At 42.1% G+C, this 16,793-nt stretch overlaps 1 protein-coding gene across 7 annotated transcripts in view; it reads left to right on the top strand.

The window, feature by feature from the left end:
• Positions 1 to 16,793, top strand: part of SHANK2 (SH3 and multiple ankyrin repeat domains 2) — a 330,576-nt gene that overhangs the window by 3,055 nt on the left and 310,728 nt on the right. For 2 of the 7 annotated variants that reach the window (XM_083462292.1, XM_083462295.1), the window contains exon 1: positions 3,553 to 3,672. The exons of the other annotated variants lie outside the window; for them this stretch is intronic. The gene's annotated coding sequence lies outside the window, so the exon portion shown is untranslated. Of the gene's footprint in view, positions 1 to 3,552; positions 3,673 to 16,793 lie in introns of those variants that run through there. 7 annotated transcript variants of the gene reach the window in all.

Consider the following 16,793-nt stretch of genomic DNA (forward strand, 5'->3'; position numbering starts at 1 on the left):
GCACATTCCCTATTGACTAACCCTCTGTCTGAAGGCTGAATGCTAGCAGTCTGTGTGGCCATATTCAAAGTGGGGGTGGCCAAAGTGGATGAGGGGGTAGCTCTTTTTCAAAGTCACAGAGAGGAAGACACAAACAATCACACACACAGATGATAGACACACTCTCATACATAACAAGCAGCAGACTCACTTTTTCCACTCTCTCTCTCTCTCTCTCTCTCTCTCTCTCTCTCTCTCACTGTTCACTATTCACCTATATTGCCTCTTTACCCTGCCCATCAGATCAATCTGATGAGGTTTGCTTTTACTTTGTGGGAGATGCTAGTGGAACCATCAAGTGTTAAATCTTCCCACCTGCCTTCCCTTCTCCTCCCACATCCTATTCCCGGGACCCTTATGAGGATAAGAAATACTGCTTAAGTATTTAATACTGGGGGGCTAGATCTGGCCCAGGGGTCACCAGTTAGCCATCCCTGGCCATTTATTTATTTATTTATTTATTTATTTATTTAACCGCCTTATACCCAGAGGTCTCAGGGTGGTTCACAGAACAAAATCAAAATATAAAACTACAAAATACATAATCAAAATAAAAACAACAACCCAATACCCCACCCCACCTTGCTTACAGGGAAAGAAAAGGGCACACTGTGCCATTATATGATTTAGTGTCTTTTTTGGGGTGGGGGAATAAACCCATGGATTGAGAAAGGATGGTGCTGGACCATGATGCCTTAATGCTTACACTGATTTGGTTGAAGTAGTATGGGAGTACTGGAAATGGATAAGAGCTGGGATAATCTTGGTGAGGACCTAGTTCAGGTGAAAAACCTTAGAAGGGTTTTATTGTTGTTATTTTTTATGGGAGCCTCCCAAGTGGATATTCCTTTGAATCACACTGTTCCTTAACTTTTTCTGTCATTGTTTGTCCTGTATCCAGTCCAGCCTTTCTGTGTCCTATTTGACCTTGTTCAGCTAGACTGGTTTATTACGAGAGAGAGAGAAAGAGAGAGAGATCGAGAGATAGATCAAAAAGCAACTAGGTCTATTACAACATTTTCTTTCATGCTTACTTTCCAAAGAAACAAACAAAAAAGTAATGCGTTGGTTAATGTGTAATTTAACACAGGGCAGATGACTTTATGATGAAAGAGTGATAGTTAATGTCAACGGTCCATTTACACATTTCCCGCCTATGTTCTGCTTTTTGTCTGACTTTACTTCCGATTCCACCTTAGTGGGTCATGTCAATCAGAAGTGGGTGGATCTTCATAACCAGAGGGACAAGAGACTTTCCCAGTGGAGAATTATCACTGCAGGCAGAATCCAAGGCTTAATTTAGAACTTTAAGGAGTAATACCAGAAATCATCTCTGGAACATAACAAAGTCATTACAAAGAATTGAGTGCATCTGAGCATGTGATTTCTTTTCCACAACTGAGTAACTACAGTCAGGCCAACATGCAATGTTGAATTGAAGGTAAGGTATTTTAGAGGATAGAGTGTGGCCTCCTTGGATGTTGCAGACTTGCCTCTGTAGAAAGGAAGCACTAGAAAGGTGGCTTGCTGAGTTCCCGTGGCTATCGGATGCTGGTATCTAGCCAGTCCTCTTGTTTTTAGCTGCCATTGTTGTGTGTTTTATTGGTTTTGAGTTATTCTGTTATGTGATGGTTTATTTTATGTTCTATTCCCTGCCATGGTATTTATGTACAAAAGTGGGATATAAATATTTTAAATAAATGAGAAAATAAATTTGTGATTTATCTATTTATTATTAGAAAATAGACATTGAAGGGAGATGGCTACAATGGCAAGCCTCAAACTGCTTTCTAGGCCTTTGAGGTTGTTGCATTTTCCCCAAGGGAACGGCCACCATACACCAACTAGACACCACATCAGGTGGCTCATGACTGGTTTCCCTTCTGTTGTGAGGGAAAGGTGGCTGGTGAAGACAAGAGACTTCTTCTCAGCTGCACTACATAGCTTTTCTGACTGTGTATAAAAGAAATAATAGTAGTAGTAGTAGTAGTAGTAGTAGTAATAATAATAATAATAATAATAATAATAATAATAATAATAATATTTATACCTCACCCATCTCAGGGTGGCTTACAGTACATATAAAAATTGTAGCAAAGGTCGTCTCCTTCTCCTTCCTCTGTGCACCCTCCAAATCTCTTCTAGGTTTTGAGGAGGGCTAAGGACACACACAGGTGAGGAGAGTGGGGAAATCCTTGTGTTGATGGGACATGGTAGTTGAAAACTGCCCAATAATTTGCAGTCCATGGCATTCTGATGTCAGCATGGTGCTTGTTATTACTCCCTCAAAGGCCCCCACCTCTCTTTATTAGCTGCTTATCCTTACTAAAAATGTGCACAGATGTGGGTAACAGAACTTACCTATGTGCCTTTGGGTGTACCTGCCATCACATTTAAATGGGAACCTCCACTGCTATGGACCATTAGTAAATCAATGCAGCAGCTCCCTGGGTTACAAATCCCAGGTGTTCTAACAGTGCCCGTGTAGTGCCTGAGTTCCTCCTCTAAATGGTACACTGGATGTGTGCATTCTGCAGTCACGTTATTGCTGCCTGTCTGTGTCATGTTTCCATTGGTTTTAAGACAAAATCCTTGTCATGTCACAAGTCCCTCAAGTTCATATTAAAGTGGATTTGGTCCTTTCTCACATAACGCCCCCTTTAAAAAGTACTTTAAAAACCATTCTTTTTTACTTTCTAGTTGTCTAGTTCTAAATGCATTTATTTCCTCTTTCAACCTTCCTGTTCCATTTCCAAAGGCAAAATTTCACACTATCTTATCTCCTTTGGACGGCTTCCTTACTGGGCATTTACTGTGAAACAATCACGCTTTATTCACACATTTTTAATAGGACACCTGCATGATTCATGATCAAGACATGCCTTTCCCACATCTTACCCTTTCAGCTTCTAATTTCTTTTTTTGAAGTCAGAAAATCCAACATTTTAATATGCAATAACATCCATACGATTTCCTCAACTGTAGATGGCACACCTCTTCTAGCCTAGATAGACCAGTAATGGGCTGTATAGATGTCAATCTCTAGCCACTTCCTTTCCTGTAGTCTCTTTCTCTTTCCCCTTTCTAGGAAGCAGTTCTAGCACTTTAACCCTCCCCTTTCCAAACATCATTGCTCTTATATCAGTTCCCCTTGCCTGTAAATTCCAGCAGGAAGGGAACAACCTTGTTCTGGAGTGCAGTGAGATTTCCAGTGCTCCCCCAAACTTTGGAAGTTGTGGAAATGGGCTGATCACTTGGCTATAGAATGTTACTTGTATCCTAAGAGTTGGAAAGCAAAGTTCCTTTTCCATTTCCAGTTTAGCAGAATAAGCAGAATAGCAATGATCATATGCTGCTAAATTGTCCACATCTGGCAGCACCTTTGGTGACTCTGTTGAGAAGACCTGCACTTTCCCCTCAGCCTTTTCCCTTTTACATATCAATTGGTTCTGGTGTGCTGTGTGATTGGCAGGGGAGAGAGGAGGCTGGGCTGGATAACACAGGCTCGGGCTCATTGTTCTACAGTTTCAGCTGAAAGTCAGAGCACTCCCTGGGAAGTTTGCCTTCTATAAATACATTTCCTCCTCCTTGTGCCAGCTCTCATAAGAACCGATATTTTGAGACATGCCACAGGTAAGGGTTCTGTGTACCAAATGGGTGGTTTGGGAGAGGGAAGCTGGAAAGTAACAAGATGAGTTATAGACATGCTCCTTCCTTCAACAAGTGAAATCCATTTTAAAAAGGAGAAATGCATTACACAAGCAGCTGCTGCCCATTGCGCTCTTATGCTCCTGGCTTCAGTTTCACTGAAAGATTTTTGTTTACTTTGTTTTACAAGGTGGAGGGGCCTCGCACAGAATAGTACTCTTGTTTACCTAGTGCCCTTTCAGAGACTGGAAGTCCTTTTGAAATGTCTGATCAAACCCCTGGTTTTGTTCAAGAAGAACAAAACTACTGCGTGATTAGTGTTTAATCTTTCAGTAGGAGAATAGGACAAGGGTCTGCGATCTGCGATCATTTCTTTTCTGGTTTTCGTATGTGCTCACCCACCCACATGGATGCAGTGGTTAAAAGTTGCTAAAGATGGCTATTGTTTCTCTTTGCTAACTTCTTTTTCACTTCTTCAAAATGGAAAGGCACGTGTAACAAAGTACTTTTTATTAATGCAAACTTTTAGCTTTCCTAAGCCGGTTTTGTTGATGCATGGCAAAGCTGCTGATTTTTTGTTTAGGAAAGTTTGATACGTTGACTTTTTCAAGAATTAAAATGCTTCCACATTAACATTATTTAAAAGGAAAACTGAGAGCCGGTTACCACAGTTGCCTTTGCATGTGCCAAATATGGCCTGAGTTCATCTGCATTATTGCCAAGTGTGCATTGTTGGTTCTCCAATTACCTCAGCATTTGATCAAATTACTGGTCTCTCCATGATGAAATGAGTGAACCTTAGCCAGTACCTAATTTATAAATGGAGAGAACTATGGCTGAAGCCTTCCATCTCTTTCCTGGGTAACTTGTGTGCTTCCGTACTGAGTGTATGGGGGTATACAGCAATAACAGGATAATTAAGGAAAGACTCTCCTTACGTGCTCAAAAAGGCACTTCCCTCTTCTTTACTGCTTCACATATTAAGTTATTGAAAGGAGATTGTGGAGCTGATCCTGGGCACAACTGAAGCCCTGTCCTAAGCAATCTGGGTACACATAAGATGATCAGGCTAAAGGTTTATCTCATCCACTGTCGTGCTCTTACAGTGGCCAGCCAACCAAATGCCCATGGCTGCAACGGTGGTCCCCAGTTGTGAGTCAGGGAGTTGACCATGGTCTGCTCTGGTCGCTTTGCCACACTCCCAACTGCAATACGGATCCACTCAATTGGGACCCTTGGGACACTGGGTGAATTAGATGTTTCTGATGACATTCCAGTTTGTGTTTGTAATTGAATTGTGTTTGTGCTTCCCTGTTGTGCAAGCCAGGCAAGAAAAAGATAGCATGGACACCCTCATGGTGGCCATTGATAATGTGACTTTTCTCTTGAAGCAACTGCTGTTGCTAAGAGTCTGACTTTTGATAGAATCGTTTTCTGTGCTTTCTCTTGAAACCTTCTGAATCCTTCAGCACCTGTCCTTTGAAACCATGTATTCCAGCTGTATCATGATTCATTCTGATAATCAGCTTTGAAGGGGCTTGAGTTTACACTGAATGCTTTACTCTGGAATTTTAAAGGTTTAGCACACTTGACTTTATTACCCCAGTGGTCTTCTAACAGCTCTTTAATGTTTCACAAACCATAAAAAGATCATGCTAACTAATTCTGAATGTGGAACTTTCAGAAAAGAATTAGAGAGCCTGGTTCAAGATGTAACAAAGTTGCATAATTGGATTGTTTTCCCTCTAGAAAAGACTACCCTGCATTGAATAATTTATGTTTCTTTTACAGTGGTACCTCGGGTTAAGAACTTAATTTGTTCAGGAGGTATGTTCTTAACTGAAACTGTTCTTAACCTTAGGTACCACTTTAGCTAATGGGGCCTCCTGCTGCTACTGCGGCAGCGCCGTGCAATTTCTGTTCTCATCCTGAAGCAAAGTTCTTAACCTGAGGTACTATTTCTGGGTTAGCGGAGTCTGTAACCTGAAGTGTCTGTTACCCGAGGTACCACTGTATTTCTTTTAAGTGGGAATCTTTGGTGGCATTTTCAGATTTATATTTCACTCTTTTTTAAAGTCTTTTTGCTCTTCACATCTCTTAGTGGCTTATGTAATTAATCGTGCAAAAAATAAAAAGTACAATTGGTCTACAACACTCCAAATGTCAATAGGCAGCATAATTTCAGCAATAAGCTGCTCCATACTAGCAGAAAAAAGCTTCACCATCCTCCTAAACAATTAATTGGCAATCTAGTATTCTCCGCAAGGGGCATGTCTATGGCAAGCACCAGGAGTGAGGACTTGAGCCAAAGAGTTGTATCCAAAGTAGTGCTAAGTAAGCCTATCAGTGCAAAGATTTCCACCTGTGCAACAGAACTCCCAGCTCTCTTCTATCTGCATGTCCCCTAAATATGTTACGGGGGTTTCCCTGATCCTCCAGAGCAGATTTGGGGAGGGCACAGAGGGAGGAACTGAGGTCGGGGGGGGGGGGGGAGTCCTGTTGTGCAAATGGAAATCCTTGCATGGGGTCCCCTCTTCATCAGAAAAGGTCTTTCCAGGGCCTGGGTTAGCAGAGTAACATCACCAGTAAGAAGGTTATACCAGTCAGACTTCTGATAGTAGCAGCACCTTTTTTATGTATCTTGGGTGATTGTAGAAGGCAGTTATAATATGGAAGTTGCAATGAACTTTACATAAAGCTTTGACAGATGACCAGTTTTTGCAGTATATTAATGCACAGAGTTTTAATGAGCTGGTTATATGATTTTTGCTTTGGGTTTGAGCGCATCCAGATTCAGCCCCTACTGTGGCTTGAACATGTCTGAAGGAGACCTCCATGTGCCTTTTTATTGGATAACCCAGGGGTCCTGGATGTGCTTTGTAGCCCTTGATAGCCTTAGCCTCCATGAATTTGTCTAGTCTGCTTCTGAAGCCACCACTACGTCTTGTGGTAGTGATTTTCATAGTTTTAGCTGTGTTCTGTGTTGTATACACAGGGTATGTGACACATTAAATGGCAGCAAACCAGGGTTAGCCACTGAATGCTCAGTGATGCAGGATTGGTTGCAGCTGATATGTACCTCTGTGATACATATATTTTCAAACATGCTTTGCAATGTTAGGTATACACTACTTTTTGGGATACCTTGAATACTCTATTAATTTGAAGATAAACTAAGTGGTGCTGCTATGTACTTAAGTCAATTTATTTCCTATATGCGGAAGTTTCCAAGATTACAGAAGTTCATAGCTTGGGCCTTTTCTTTGAAAAACTGATGCGCTGTCACACCCATTAGTTTGGTTAATGGCAGGTTTTATGTATAAAGTATGTTTTATGCTCATTTGTGAGAAAATAAAATAGAAAGTGCTTTTGAAATCTACCTTTTGTTACAAACGATATTAGAAGCATTTTTTTAAATAATGAAGAGCTATAATTACTTTTCAAAGGCTTTTTAATTTCATGCCTTAGGAAAGTTTAACCTCTGGCAATGTTATTATATTAATACATAAAGATCGATGTGAATAATAATATATAATAAAAGCATGCTTTAATGATATCCAAAGAATGGCACAACTAGTTCTGTGTACCTAAAGGCTATGCAAACAGCAAACCCTCCCAGGCTGCATAGCAAACAACTTTTGAAATTGAAACAAGTTTCAAACATAGTTTGTGATATGACATTGCCTTCTGCCTTTCAATAAAAAAAGGATAAATTCCCACTGGACATATCAAAAAAAGCCTCTGGTTACACCTATGGTAGGTCTGGATTCCAGCCATTGAATTGTTTACTTATGTCATATTTAATTTTTAACCAGTGTAGGAGAGTTACAGAAGTAACAGGTAAACACAACAATGCATCACAGACCAATGTGGACATTCAGGCTGATATTTAGATTAGAATGACTGTTGCAAATGCCAAAAATAGGAAGTGTACACGGTATACTGGAATAGGAGTATAGATGGGACACTGAAGCCTCCTTCAGAAATACATGTAGAACAGATTCCAACTATATTTTCAGGACACAAGTGCAAAGATATGTGCTGTTTGATAACAGAATAGACATGGTGGTGAGGAAGAAGGGTTGTCTTAAATGCACAAGATAGTGGGTAGCACCAGTATTCCATTTTGTTTCCATACGAAAAATAAAACTGGGGTGAATAACTTGATTCTTGGACATAACTCTACTCATCAGACATCTTCACTAAAAATTGGTTTAGCTTGGTGTCATGTGGATATCTCAGTTAGTAAGAGCATGAGACTCTTAATCTCAGTGTTGTGGGTTTGAGCCCCACACTGGGCAAAAGGTTCCAGCATTGCAGGGGGTTGGACTAAGTGACCCTTGTGATCTCTTCCAACGCTACAGTTCTATGTAGAAGTTAAGAGACTGGCTGAGCATCTTGCACTGATGATTAATAGGCATGGCCGAAATGAACACACGTTGTATGGGCAGAGTCAGGTCTGCCTGTCTATTGAAAGTCACATCAAAGGTAGCCATCAGTTGAAATAATGGTTTCTGATGACATTGCTTCCACAGATAATTTCAAAATCAAATTGCAAAAAAGGGGGAGGGAAATGGAATAATAAATCACAATACTTTTCTCAGCAGGACCACTTTCAGGAGATAATTAAGACTGGGAATGGATGGAAATAATCTAAGTGGGTAAGCAAGGAAATGACGGGCCACTTAATTTTTTTAAAAAATAGAAATGAAAAGCCGGACTGAACTAAATACTAGTGCTAGCTCCTTCCCCCCATGGATAGACCCTAGAACAGGGTGGCGAGCCTATGGCACGAGTGTCAAAGGGAGCACTCAGAGCCCTCTCTGTGGGCACCGTCACCCCAGCACAGAGCCAGCAGAAGGCGAGGGTGGCGTGTCGAGTCCTCAGCTCAACTTGGGCAGCTGGAGCGACAAGTGTGTGGTGGGTCGATGCAGGAAACTGCACGGCTGGAGCAGGATGTAATGCCCGTCAGGGCGCCGACTCTCCAAAATGGGGGTTGCAGCTATTCTTTGGCCTGAGTTCATTGTGCCCAATTGCATGGAGGCTTCTGGAGCATATTGTGGCAATTAGTATTTTGTGTGAGCGGGTTGCGGCAATGATTATGGTGGGCCCTCAGTTTCTGATGTTGCACGAGCAGGACAGTAAAGAGCTGAAGTCCCCAAACTGGCCCGTCTGCTGCAGCACCTTTAGGTCTCCTTTTGCTCAGCCACTCCTCACGGGATGCCCAGACCGAGAAGGCGCCCTTGTGGCCAGGGAAGGGCTGGGTGGGGCATTGGTCCCATTTGGATATGTGATGCTATCCCCAAGCAGGCGCACATGTTGTTTTCAGAGGCTGGGCATGGATCCTGGTACTTGTGTCCGAGTAGAAGCGCTGCGGGTGGGGCGTCGGGGTGTGTGTGCAAAATGGAGCCACAACCCCCAGAGCATGTGTTTTCCCTTGGGGAGCCTCCACTGTCGATGGGGAGGGCACACCACTCTGCACATTCTCAGAGGCGTGCTGCCACGTTGGTGGGCCACTGAGAGTTAGTGGCCGCCTTCCTCCTCCTCCTGCTGCTGTGAGGTTGAGGCTTCACATTAATTGTTCAAAACATGCCAAATGCAAACTTTTACCTTTCAATAAAAAGTTGCTTGTATCATTCAAAGCTCTGTTATTGTGTTTTTCTTTTAAGACAAAAGATGTTAATGTATGAGTTTTTTCTAATCTAGCACCTCAGTATTCAGGTTAAATTGCTGTGTTGGCACTTTGTGATAAATAAGTGGGTTCTGGGTTGTGGTCTGGGCTGTTCGGACTCTAAAAGGTTCGCCATCACTGCCCTAGAACATCACACAGAGTGAGGAGATGGAAGATGTTCTGCTGGCAGGTGGAAATGCTTGTGCTGATGGAACTATAAAATTAACGCAATGTTGAATTCCACCTGATATGTCGAAGTTTTGGGTTATGACTAATTAAAATGCCCTCATAGCCATTTTGCTACCAACTTGACTATAGCCCTTTTTCTGGCTCAGTTCCCACATTCTCCTGTTTTCCACTATTGTTTCCTTTCTTAGAGTGAATGAAAGAAGGTTCCTAAGAATGTAAGTTGATTCAATTTTGTGTGTGTGTGTGTGTGTGTGTGTGTGTGTGTGAGAGAGAGAGAGAGAGAGAGAGAGAGAGAGAGAGAGAGAGAAACTTTGTAATCAAAATAGTTTGCTGAGAACTGTATAATGTAAAGTTTATGGGAGAAAGGTAAGAGTGGCAATTGGCAGGCTAGGTAGTTATATAATGGGGAACTGTGTTGAATAGGATGGAACTCTATGTGCACAAATGAATGACTTCATGTTCACAAAATTTAATTAGCTGCCACAGTAATTTGCCACTGAGCAGAAAACCTGAGTAAAGAGTTTACATTGGAAGTTATTTGCTCTCTGGTTGGAGTTAGTTTGGTTTGTTACTTATTTTAAACAAATTAACTAAAGCTAAATAGTTCTAAAAATGGCCATTACTCTGATTTTGTTTATATATATACATACTGTATCTACAGCTGTATATCACATCTGGATTCCAAACTGATTTAAAATGCATCTAGCAATTTAAGCAAGGCAAAAGCTCAAGTTAATATTTGACTAGCAATTGATAACAGGCAAATGCCATTCTAATGACATCATTTGGATTGTGCCAATTCTTAAAACAAGAAAACAGAGTCTAATCTGAAGATTGGAATGCAGAAAACTTGCTTGATGAGAAACTATTCAAATCTTCTTGTTTCTTAAGACAGCTTCTGTGAATTGTTTGTTTTATGCGTGTCTTAAATTATGGAGCAAGTACAAGGATGGTGAATATATTCTTATAACTGATGTCTCATAAAATGCAACCTGTAACTTGAAATTTTGGATAACAAATGCTCATGAAACTGGAGGATGGCAAATAGGTAGCTGACTTTAAAAAGTATATCTTGAAGACATATAAACAGTTTATATTCTCAAAGTAGGAATAATATACCTATCTAACTTTTCAAAGTGCTTTCTTACTTGAACCAATAGTATTCAAATGCAGGCCTTAACATTGTCTGTCTCCAATGCCTATTAATTTTGGGGGGTAAAGGTTTATTAGTAAATTGGTTAAAATAATGGATAATGTGAAATATGATATTTGTTTCCTAAAATAATGAGACGTACTACTGTATTCTAAGTAGCTGGTTTGTTTTGCAAACTTAACATTTTAACAGTTGAAGTTAAATAAATATTAAAGCAGTAAAACAGTTATGTAACATGCTGATTAAAAGAAATGGAGCAGAGACTTGGTTTTTTTTTTTTTAATATCACAATTTACTGAATTTGTCTTTGGGGAAATCTAACCTAGAATGGTAGAATGAATTCATCCATCCGAAAACAACTTGTGAGGCCATTATGGCTCATAGTACACTGTGGTTTTTTAATTTTTGGAAGCTGCTTGCTGTTGCACTATGAATATTGAACACAATTACTTTTCGAAGGTAAATTATAGTTTAATAAACAATAAATAATGACCCATACTCTTGTTTTAATTTACCTTAATTCACCTGGTCTCCTCTTGAGGTTAGAAGAGTTGAGCTAATATACCTATCAGTGTGTGTTCAGGGTGGAAAACAAGTTTTTCCATCTTAAACACAAAGTGGGCATTTTGTGTCTTTCCTAAGCTACTCTAACCAACCGATCAATAAGTAAGCATTATATTGGGATGGATGCTAAAACCACCTCTGCACTAGTTGAAAACCTGATGAATCCAATGTGTGCACAGCCTGCGAAGGAAGAGTAAAAATACACAGCCAGAAAATACAAAAACTGTGTAAAAATGATGGACACACCTTGGAAATTCTACCAATTCCCACCAATCAGTCTATGACAGCTACATGCAGCATGGAATCAAATTAACTCACAGTGAATGGGACATGTCCCAATCACACACCCCTGCATTGCAACACACAATATGCATGCAAGGAAGAGGCAGGAGAGAAGCACCCACCTAGCTTGCTGGGCAGGATGCCTTCAGAGAGCACACACAACCTTCCTAGGACAAGGGTCCAAGACCATTGAAGGAAGGCAAAGGGTCTTTTGGGAAGCAGCCAAGTAGACAGAACAAGGGTACAGTTGACATGTGCTGATGGTAGCAGCTTCCAGTGGCTCATGCACAGGACACAGGGTTGGGGAACAGGAGAGGGTGATCAAGCCCTTGGAAAAGCAGGGAAGGGTCCACCTCATAGGTGCAACTGAGGCATGCAGGAACAGTGCTGCATGGACCAATGAACTGGCTCCTGCATAAACCCTCTAGACCAGGCATTGGCAAACTCGGCCCTCCAGATGTTTTGAGACTACAATTCCCATCATCCCTGACCACTGGTCCTGTTAGCTAGGGATGATGGGAGTTGTAGTCCCAAAACACCTGGAGGGCCGAGTTTGCCTATGCCTGCTCTAGACTTTCTGCTCCATCAGTTCTTTCCTTCTATACTATATGCCTGATAAGCCAGGCCTGTCATGTACTATCTCCGTCTCCATACACCTGACTGCTTCATACACCTTGGCAGCAGCACCATACTGCCTGTGCACCCTTGCACTCCAGCTAGCATGAGTGAGCAGGGTGTAGAGGCACCATAGGCCCTGAGCCCTATTGAGGCAAATAGGTTAACAACCCCACGAGAAGAGTTGGAAGCATCCTGGTTGTGGGCTGGACCTCTTTAATGGATGACACATATCAGCACTTGATCCTGTGGATCCTGTGACTATAGGACAATTGCTTGTGGAGAGTAAGGGAGAGGTGCTGAGAGAATAACAAGCAATTGTCACCAGCTGTACCATGTACAGTGGTACCTCGGGTTACATACGCTTCAGGTTACATACGCTTCAGGTTACAGACTCCGCTAACCCAGAAATATTACCTCGGGTTAAGAACTTTGCTTCAGGATGAGAACAGAAATCGCGTGGTGGCAGCGGGAGGCCCCATTAGCTAAAGTGGTGCTTCAGGTTAAGAACAGTTTCAGGTTAAGAACTGACCTCCGGAACAAATTAAGTACGTAACCAGAGGTACCACTGTACTGTAGTCCCTGGAGCAGGATGCAGAATAGGTGCGAGGGACTGACAGAGAAGAGCGGTGCCACCTGGGTACTTAGCCAGGCCTCAGCCTCTTCTGCCAGGGTGGGTGGTCGTGGGGACTTACCCCACCCCTGTTGCAGGTTGTAGGGATACACTGTGTGTTCAGTACCTGGTTGTTCTGCTTCATGCATCTAGGCTGTGACCCTGCAACACTAATGAGTGTTTGGCTGGCAATAGGTTTGAGTAGAGTGGTTGGACTGGGACTTTGTTTACATGGGTGGTTGTGTGCCTCCCTTGTATGTAACCTGCTGTTATGGGCAGAGGAGAGAGTACCAGAGCAGTATCACTCACACTCAAACATGACACAGTATTCATGAACACCAAAAAAGATGAGGAGAACCATGGGAGCCATAGCTCAGTGCCAGAGCATCTGCTTTGCATGCAGGAAGCCCTGCATTTGAACCCTGGCATCTGTGGGTAGGGCTGGGAGAAAACCCTATTTGAAATCTTGGTGAGCCACTCCCAGTCAGCGTAGACAAATCTGAGTTACAGTAGATGGACCAATGGTCTAACTCAGTACAAGGCAGCTTCCTTCGCCCCCCTTTCTCTTGTTTGTTGTGGAGCTTTAGATGAATGTTTCTGGAGTGCAAAGGCAAGGTACCTGTTAGAGTTCTGGGCTGAGAAGTATAAACAATGTGCTCAAATTGAGACAGTGCTCCCTTTGTGTTTGCTCATGGGAACTACCAGAATACTTCCTTGGAATCTCTGTGCCTGGGGCCAGAGAGGTAGAACTACATGGAGTATAACCCGTTAGTGTTTCCCCATGTGCATTTTGTATATTATTGGTAGCTTGTTATGATTGGGTCCTGCGTAACATCATATCCTATACTTTGCCATGGTGGCAGCATGGTCATTGATATTGAGGTGCCTCCCCTCCAATCCCTTCCACTGAAATCAGTGGAATGAAAAATTCCCATGATCAGTGCAGATCCACTAAAATGCATATACTTTGCTATATTATACCAGTTAAGAATCCTATCCTTAGAAATAGGATTGAACAAGAAGCAGGCACTTTATAGCATGTTTAACACACTCTTAGTGAGAGGTTGTGGGTATTTTAGAAAGGTTTCTTTTTCATTTTATTCATTTGTTTATCAGAGACATCTCCAAGCTGGAGTTGTTACGGTGATTTTGCAAAATATAATGTCGTTTGGCCTTTCTCATGTTTCACTTTGTCCTTCTGTAGTACTTTTCCTAGTCTTTTGTTGTCCCAGTAACAGTTTGCCCTTTAAATGGCTTCAAATAAACTTGTGTATACACTTTGGCTTCCACATGCCTGTGCCATGGGAATGAGGAATTCTGTGTCTCCCAGGAAGATAGTAAATCCTCTCTGTTTGTATTTTCTGGATGAAGGCAACTATGTATTTCTTCCTGAATTATGATCTGTAGCGCATTGCACTACACCGATTGCCTGTTTCACACCATGTGCCAACGTTTATTATTACCGTACTTTATAAAACCCTGCTTGGAAAATGCTTACATATTCAAAGATAAAGAAATAAAAAGTTAAAACGGAAGATGGTACTTTCTTTTGCAGGCAACTCTGTATCTGGTGTGGCTTATTCTTCTGTTTAGGCTATTAGACACAAAACGTAAGATATTTTAATAAATGAAACCTGGTTATTTTTTGAAACGGAGCCATAAGTTTCTCAATGGAAGAAAAATCTAGAGAAGAACACATTTCTACAAGTGTACAATCAAAGACAGCATTCAATACCTGCAAACAGAGGGAGACTTTGTTTTCCAATAGGCTCAGTTCTGTATTGACATTCTTCCGTGACATTGTAGAACAAACTTCGGTGCCAGATTAGTTTGTGCATGTTATTCTCTGTCACACACTCGGTCACCATTATGCTTGAAATGTAAGCTACAAAAGAGTGCATTAAGAATGAAATCCTGAAGGTGGTGGGGTGGGGAGGGGTGAAAACCAAAAGTGGTTGATCTGCTTTATGCAATCATAGACTCATAAATCGTAGCGTTAGAAGGGACCCAAAGGGCAATCTAGTCCAACCCAGTAAAGTCTACCAACGTGAATGACTTTAAAGTAGTATTCATGGAGAATAAGGCTGTGCGTGGGTACTAATCACAAAGGTTATATTCCACCTCCACTGTTGGGAGGCAGCATGCTTCTGATTGCCATTCACTGGCAATCACAGGTGAGGAGAGCCCTGTCATTCTCAGGTCCTGCTTGCAGGCTTCCCATAGGCACCTGGCTCTCCCCTTTGAGAACAGGATACTGGACTAGATGGGCCATTGACCCGGTCTAGCAAAATATTTTCATGTTCTTTGGTTCTCTGACCTTTCTTAGTTCCACCATTCTCTCGCCAACTAATTTCCCTCTCAATGGGAATTCATTTAAACAAGCCCATTGCTGGCATGGTTTGGGGGCATGTCAGGAAAATGGAAATGCTATGGATACTTCATGTCTTTCCACAACCCCCCCCCAAGCCACCTCTGGTCCATCCCGTTTTTGGCTCTACCAATGTTAGAACTCTGTGGTTGGTAGGGGAAGGGCTAGAGAGGGTTTTTTTGTGATGATGAGAAGAAGGCATTTGACATAGGTTGTCCCTCTCTGAGGTTGGACCTCTCTCTGCATCCTCAGAGAGGGAGATCTAGAGTGGTATTGAAATTAATGAGCCTAACTTCGTCATGGGGTGGAATTCAATTCCACGCTAAGGCGATCATCATGTCAGCACAAGCATTTCTGTTTGCCGTCCCCACTCCTCCCCCTGTGTGCTGTTCTGGGGGTTCTCCTTAGTAGTTTGGGGAGGGCTCTGGGGTGTGTTGGGGAGGAGAAGGCAGAAAATAACATTGCGGCTAAAGGATTTGTTGCGTTGGTTTCTGCTAGCGCAACAACCTAGTTGAATCTGGCCCTGTTCAGTGGGCCTTAGTTCAGTATCACCTTCTGTTTTTCTGTGGCCCCTGGGACACCATCCCAGGGGCCATAGGAATGCAAGCCCATATCTAGCTATCTATAGGGACTGAAAATCTGCAGCTTCCTGCTGCAAAAACTAAGACTAAGGACAAAGACAAGGTATTCACAGAACAGTCACAATCAGTTTCTTCACCTGCAGTGTGATTCTAATGTCACAATTTCTGTGACATACCAGCAAATCGACTACAGGGTCAGCTGTCAGTCTTACCTCTCACCTCATGCTTCAGAAGTTCTGTCTGGCTTTTAAAATGATTTTAAAGTGACACATGTGCACAAGCATTTTAAAAAACAGTTACAAATTTGCTTTGTGGGCTTTGTGGAGATGTGTTGGTGATAGGAGAGTCCACTCCACAGTTTCCCCTGAGTCAAGCAGAGGCACAATGAAAACTTGCAAAACTGTTTTGCAAAGCTCACCCCAGGAGTGAAAATTCATACTGAATAGCGTGAGGACACTTTGAAACCAGTACTTCTAAATACATTGATCAATTTGCACAACATGGTGAGCCATAAACAATGGCTTACACTGAACAAAAGCATGCTTCTGGATTGCTCCTGTGCCACACTTTCCCCACCAAATGAATCATCCTAGTAAGCCATTGTTTTTGGCGTACTGATTGTGATCTGTTTGGGAGAAATAAACCACTAGTAGTGGTTCACACAGTAAGCCACAGCTTGTGGTTTGATGCTCTGAGCTCAAGGTAGCATAGGAGGCCTGTGAAGCTCAAAGCAACAAATGTCAGCACAGGTGAGATCTGGGAGCCCCATTTTCCAGTTTCTCATCCTTCTTTCCCCATGTATGACCCTGCTATTATAGCCCTAGAGAACAACAACAAAGAAACAAGAAAATGTTTTTCATACCATTTGCACAAATTAATCATTTTCCCCATGCTAATTAGATCATCATCTGATTGCATTAGCACTCTGTGATGAATCTCAATTAGCACTGCTTATAGTTGTGTTTCATTTGTGGATCATACTGGACTTCCAGTGCTCTGTGCCCTCTATTTCTCCATTTCTCCTACACTGCCATTTTGTTCATTGCCATAGAAATGACTGGGAGAGGAGC

Source organism: Podarcis liolepis (genome assembly GCF_965112155.1).
Source record: "Podarcis liolepis genome assembly, chromosome: 1".
In the NCBI taxonomy this organism is placed as follows: domain Eukaryota; kingdom Metazoa; phylum Chordata; class Lepidosauria; order Squamata; family Lacertidae; genus Podarcis; species Podarcis liolepis.